At 38.3% G+C, this 7,314-nt stretch overlaps 1 protein-coding gene across 1 annotated transcript in view; it reads left to right on the top strand.

The window, feature by feature from the left end:
- Nucleotides 1-7,314, top strand: part of LOC113237303 (superoxide dismutase [Cu-Zn] 2-like) — a 33,790-nt gene that overhangs the window by 746 nt on the left and 25,730 nt on the right. The window lies entirely within an intron of this gene.

Raw genomic sequence — 7,314 nt, 5'->3', positions numbered from 1 at the left:
CTAGGACATGTGTTTACCAAGTAGATGTGTGTCACTATGCCCATTAAAAAGCAACATTAATTTGGGAGCAGGGTTGCCTTCTTTATTTCTCGGACTTAACTCTTAAACAAACACAAGCTTCCATACCCTATCTATAAAATATTGATGTGATTGCGTCTCTGGTAATTGAGAGTCATAGATGCCATTTCTATAAGCTAACTTTTTTGAAACGACATGTTTTCTTTTGGTGGTAAATATTATACTATTATAGGTATAGAACTGAAGCCGTGGTAGCCTACCGCCTCTCAAGCAGATGTCGTGGGTTCGAATCCCTTCGGACCTCGGAGTTTTTGGAATTTATGTCCGAAATTTAATTTGGAATTTACCATGAGCTTTTCGGTGAAAGAAAACGTGATGGAGCCCGAAGAAGGTTTTCAACTCTCGAAAAACGTGTGAAGGACTATGACCTAAACCCTCGCCTGACTGAGAAGACTCGTGTCCAGCAGTGGGACGTATAAGTAGGGTTGATGTTTTTGTTGTTAATAAGGTTTGGAACTTGAAAATGTAGTAGCATAATTAAATGATTACTTAAAAAAATAAGGTAAGGTAAGGTATCTGTATCGCGGGTGCCATGGACACATACATAGACAACCACAAATTACATCCAAACTCAATAGAGAAATAAATGTAGGGCATACAAATATTTCGCCAGACCCGGGAATCGAACCCAGGACCGCTACGGGGCAGTCCAGCATAGTAACCATTCGGCAACAGAGGCAGTTTGATAACTATTTTCCTTTATTTAATTACGAAATAATATCAACATAATATTTTAAAATTTCGAACCAAGCTGCCATGAATTGGTTTGAAATCTTAGGGTCGTATTCCAGATCTCGACTCAATACTCAAGTCAGGACTTGAGTATTGCAGTGAGCACTGAAAATCATACTCAAGTCCTTGCCGTTAGGGTCGTATTTCCAGTGCTTGAAATCATACTCAAGTCTGCTCAAATCCTGACTTGAGCATTGAGTAGAGTTCTAGAATACGACCCTTAGAATATTACGTTCATATTATTTTATAATATATTCCACACACATACCCAACACGCGCTTGTATCGATGCAGTGGCGCGCTTGCATCGCTGCTTAAAATCGCGCTCGTGTGTAACCGTACTTAGTTCTTCAGGGTTCTTTCTGAGGTGATGTCTCATTGAATAAAATTAAGGAAAAATAACTTATTTGTTAAGGCGTCCAGTGGGACGGCCCCCTACTAGATGGACGGATGACCTGGTAAGGGCGCCGGGTAACCGATGGTTGCACGTCGCGTCCGATCGGCTGGTCTGGAAATCTTTGGCGGAGGCCTATGCTCAGCAGTGGACGTCTTCCGGCTGGTATGGTGATGATGATTATGAACTTATTCATTCCTTATCTTTGTCTACTACGAAAAACTAATTTTTGCTTTGCGGGTGAAAAGTCAAAATATGTGCGTGTGGTTCAAATTCTTTTTAAGATGGCTGTTTGTAGCGCTTTGGTACAATCATAACAAATCTTAAAAAATATGCACCAATCAGTTGCACTGGTAAAATATGGGGTGCAAAAATATATAGTATTATCTCAAATGTTTATTTTGTGCAAAATTATTATTTCAGTTACAACATCTTTACCACCCAGCTTATTTTGTCTGGTTTTTCCAATTTATTGTCAGCATAACATAATTGTTTAATAATAATAATAATAAAAGTCTAAAATAGATATAATAATAATAATAATAATAATAAAGACGAGGCGAGAGTTTAAAATAGATATTGTTTTGTCCGCAAATGGGTTAATTCCAGTCAGCCTTTCTAACAGCTCGTGGCGGTTTGATTTCTGTGGCGTGTCGCTTCCAGCACAAATGCAAAAGGCGGTCCTGCTCGATACGGCACGTATTGTTCGCCGTTTCTTGAACCTGAACCCCTGACCCCGGCCGACTGTGCCATTGGCGGCAAATACCGCCTCTCTCAATAAAACTTAAAATTATTTTTTTAGGTCCTGGGAGAGGCGAGAGCTTATAATAGATAATAATAATTATAAAGCTGTAATTTTAAATACATGCGGCACTGTCAGAAAGTTTATGCAGATGGAAGGGGACGAAGTAGGATCTTATTACACACACACACACCACATAGATGCACACCATGCTACATTTACTTGATATCGGCCCGTAAGTGTGGTTGAAACCAGGTAACAAGCTGAGAAAAATAAAGATTATAATAACTCACACACTCCTAAATCCTGCATCGCGGGTACCATGGATACATAAGCAGACAACCACAAATTACACTCAAAGTTACAAGAGAAATGAACACAAATATTTCTCCCAGGCCCAGGAATGGAACTCGAGACCTTTGCGTGGCAAATCAGCATGGTAACCATTCGGCCATGGAGGCAGTTAAACATTCAGCTGCATAATTTAACTGATAACTAAGAAATATATACTAACAGTAGTTAGTTAGTTAGCTTGCTGTCTTAGCCAACAAGTATGGTGTATATCTTATGGTATACCTTTAAAATTTGTAACGTACTGTACATTTGCTATTGTTGTATATGCATCATGTTTGTTTTCCTATACAATAAACAAATAAATAAGTAGTTAAAGAGACAACACTAAGTTGAAAATATTCTCGCAGTCATTGACTTCGTAGGTATGTGCTAGATCAATACTCACAGCCTTCAAAAGTATGTATCCAATACACTTTAGATATATAAACAGATAACACGTGTATTCCGCACAAATACAAACAGAAATAAAATATTATAATCACTTCACAAAGTATATGTAACACAAAAGCACAAAGAAGATACATTATAAGTTTAATGCACATTTATATAAAACACTCATACTGTGAGAAAAACAAATACTGTGAGAATTAATGTATCGTAGAGCAATTATTACAAGACTACCTTAATGAATCTTCTCCAATGACATTCGTGTGACTTAAAAGCCATGATGAAGAACAGTCAAGAACGGAGTGTAAACTGAAAATACAGAATATAGGTGTTGGGCTGTCTTTCACCAAATACCTAAATTATGCAAACAAAAAAATAATGTAGCAATAGAGTTCTTTGTAGAAGAGTTCGTTCAGGGAAACATTGCCACCTTACTTAGGTCTGCCGATAACCAGTAACATCAGCATTACTACAGGCCCATGGGACTTGTCAACTTTGTCTCAGAATGTCGGGCGCAGTGGCAGTGCCTATCTTGTATCTTTGCGATTCAAAGTTCTGAGTACACTGCAACTGTTATGGATAGGTGTGTTTTATTTGTCCCGTCACTATCATAAAATCACAGTTATGCTGCACAAATAGGAATATTAATACTATAAAGTTCTATTACTCTGTAATAAACACCTAGACCATCGAGGATATATACTCGATGACCTAGACAGATTAAAAAATAATGTTTTTGAAAATAGTCAAATAGATTTCATGGATTTCTCATAGATGGTGTACTAATAATAATATCTAATAAGGAGCTCTACTGCTACTAAATCATATTTAATATTTAGTAGCAGTAGAGCTCCTTATTACCTTACCTGTTTCTGGTTTTAAAAGGTAAGGGTGCTGGTGGAATTACGGGTACATGGGACTTATTAACTTATATCTCAGGGTGACGGGTGCTGTAGCAGTACCCCTCAGATTTTTGCTTTATTATATTTATTATTAGATTATTATTAATATTATTTGCCAATTAAAGCTCTTAGTGACACTGCAACTGTTATGGACAGGCGTATAGCTTACCTCACGATTTGTTCCTCCCGTCACATGATATTATAATAAAAAGTAGTAGAGTAATTTCATTTTCATTTCACCAAACTAATTGAATATCATGGTAGAAAAACATCGTGATGTTCAATAAACTTAATATTACAATTAGTTATAATCATTTTTAATCCTTTCATCAGTTCGCAGTAAAGTTCATTGTAATACTTACCCAGTTCAATTGTATTCAACAGTTAGCAACAAGGTCTTTATACGTAATTGTAAAAAATAATGGGATTGTCCTATTTACTTATAATAATGGAATCAGGACGGATGCGACACATAATATGTAGATAGAGTCTAGCCACTATTGTTTGGTCACAATTAATGCTGTGTTTTCTATTCACCGCGTATGTACACATATGCGTAAGTAGAATTTATTTATGACAAATTCAAGGTTGACGGACGCGTAAATGTTCTTAGGTATTAGAAATACCTCATAATAAAATTTAATTTTAACTTGTGAATTTACAAGTTGGTTGGGTGATTTTTATGCTTATTATATATGGCTTTTTTACTTCTACCGATATTTCGGAGCTACGTAATTTAAGAGGCTATACTATTTCTACTATATGTACTAATACGGTTCATATGCTTGAGTCGAGCGGCTGGAACACTGATTTTATTTCAGAATTTATGTTTTTACAAACGAAGTTAAAACAACTTGAAAAATGTATATCGTATACTATCGTGTTCTATTTAGATCAGCTGATATAAAAAAAAATCATTGTATATAACACTGATTTTGTTTAATTTCTGCCACGCAGAGGTCCCAGGTTCGATTCCAGGGCCGGGAGAAATATTTGTATTGCCTACATTTATTTTTCTCGTGAGTTTGGGTATAATTTGTGGTTGTCTAATAGACACACACATAGACAATGTCTACGTGTTATGCGCTACACAGGGCTTTCCTAGTGCGGGGCTTAAAAAAATTTACAAAGTAAAGAACCTATTCTGCCGTACTTAGTTAAGAGGGCGCATGTGACGTTTTTACCAAAAATGAGTTACGTATACTGCCGTGATCAGGAAAAAACGGCCACTATTTTTACTTTTTTCCTATGTGGATTAGGTAAGGAGTTACCGTAAGAGAAAAGGATCTTTAAATCGCAAATATCTGAGAGGCTCTGTCACTGCGCCCGTCACCCTGAGACATAAGTTGACAAGTACCATGTGTCTGTCATTTCGCCAGCACCCTTACCCTTCAAAACTGGAACACAGTAATGCTGACATTACTGCTTGTTGGCAGGAATAGGTAAGATACTACCCTGGACGAGCTCTTTCACAAGGAGTTCTACTGCAACTACAATTTTCTTAGTTGCAAGTGCAAAAATATCGTTGGTTGCAATATAATCTAAGGGGAGTTTCTAAATGGATTTACAATGACCAGCCCCCTTTCTTCATAAGTTTTGATTATAGTAACGCTCTCAACCTTCTACCGACTCTTAGGGTATACGAGAAATGCACTATAAACTGTGCGTGCACAGGAACCTTCTAATGTCAGGGTCTGACCCCAGACCAGCCATTGTACAAGGTCGTCACTGACTTCTTCCGGTTCTCAAGAGGCTAGTGCATCGGGTGTGCCGCCCAGGATGCACGTACAGCTGTTTGCTATTTTTCAGATAGGTACCGGAGCTGTAGGCACGCTCACTTCCCGTCGCGCATTGCACAACTAACGGTTGCCACCTCAAAGCCGTTGATTCTAAAGTCCATTACCAAATCTCTTCTTTGGTGGCGGAGCTATAAGACACGCTCACTTCCCGACGTCGAGGCGTCTGTCCAGTTCCCAGAAACCTACGCGTCTGGAAGGACCGGAGAATGCCTACCTTTCCGGGCTAGTACCGGAAATGCCGATCGCAGTGTCCTGTGACCATGTCCAGACACTTAAAGGGCAATCCCCGTGCTCAACTTACGGCGCGTATAAAATACGCCGTGTGCGTAGGCTCTCTGTCGTGTTAGCTGCGCACGAGACAGACGCCCCGGTCACACACCACCGAAGCAGACGAACATGTCTCTGCAACTCATCACAAACCACTTCGAGTCCATACCCAAGTCCGGGTCCACCAGAGACGCCAGTGAAGGCATATCACTGGAGGAGAGCTTGGCCCGGACGCCTGCCGTAACCTGGTCTTACCGGGGAGCCCGTAGTCTCCCCGAAACTCCCTATCTCTCGGGTCGGTAGATAGGGACATAAAATTACAATGACCAGTAAAGTCACCATAGAATGGATACCCAAATACAGAAAACGACCATGCGGTAGACTAAAACGTCGATGGAGAGACGAGCTCTAGCTCGTTCGTCGTTCGTCGCGCTCCTAAAAGACTGAATCTCAGTGGCACAAAACAGGGAGGTGTAGAGAGAGGGGAGGGAAGGCCTTTGCAACAGCTTTGCCCAGACAGTATAGACTTTTTTTTAAAAAAAGGGGTTTCAAGAAAGTTAGCAGACTTGGGTCCCTGGTCGATGTCTAACGCATCGTCATTTGAAACGACTAGCCGTTTTTGAGCATCTATTATTGTGGTTTTAGTGTGAGTATACATTTTTGAATGCTTTGCCCAAATATGTCAATTTCTTACCATAGTTTCCTGGAATACTCAGATTTTGTTTATAATTTCATTTAATTAAAAAGAGAAAGGAATAATTGTTTAGACGCTTTAAAAGGTCTCTTACTTAAGTATTGTTTTCAATTTAGTAAACTTATTTTGATAAACTAATACAAAACAATGTTGTTATTTAACATCAAAGCACGAGAAGTTATGATTGAATTTTTAGTTATTCTGTTGGTTACGTCAGCTGATTGTTCGAACAAGAAGTGTGACTCATTTGCACAGTAAAAACACAGGAAAACTATTAATTTTAGAATTCTGTTTAAAAGGTATCTGTCAACGGTAAAGTGAGGCTGTAAATTAGGCACGTAACCCCAATTAATGGGCTTTACCTATAAAATACAGAAGAAATCCACTTATTTCTTAGATATGTTTTTTTAAGTTTCTTGAAATGTAGTAATTCTTTGAATCGTAGCCTTGATTAAAATAAAGTCACATGTGAAAATACGACAAAACGGTCATTTGGTACTACACTGACGTTATGGTATTTCTTGTAATGTTGCAAGAAATGGATTTGAACTGATTTTTTTAAATTTTATTTCAAATTTATGACGCGTAAAAAAAACTTTGTGTACATTTACAATATACAGGTTGACAGGTTGAACGTGATAAATATTTAAAGAGGCAAACGAGTAGCTGATATTTAGTTCGAATATGCAAAAAGAATCGCCCCTAAACATAAGAAAAAAAATCCGAGCAATTTTATAAATACTAACACCCCCTTTATTTGGGTTGCTCAATGAAACAGAACAGCTAAGCGACAGGAAAAAGAACTCCCGCGTGTCAAGCCTAATACTTAAAGATTAAATTCAATTTTCCTTTCATTCAAAGCGTGCGCAGAGGCCTGTAAGGGCAGCTGGCACTCGTTGCATGTTTGATCTTGCGCAGAGCATATAAAATGTTACAGACAGTCCTTAGAGAAAAATATTTAAAAAT

This window comes from Hyposmocoma kahamanoa, unplaced genomic scaffold (assembly GCF_003589595.1).
Source record: "Hyposmocoma kahamanoa isolate Upper Pololo Valley unplaced genomic scaffold, ASM358959v1 93, whole genome shotgun sequence".
Taxonomy (NCBI): Eukaryota; Metazoa; Arthropoda; class Insecta; order Lepidoptera; family Cosmopterigidae; genus Hyposmocoma; species Hyposmocoma kahamanoa.
The sequence above is the reverse complement of the archived record's forward strand: the minus strand, read 5'-3'. Positions and strand labels throughout refer to the sequence as shown.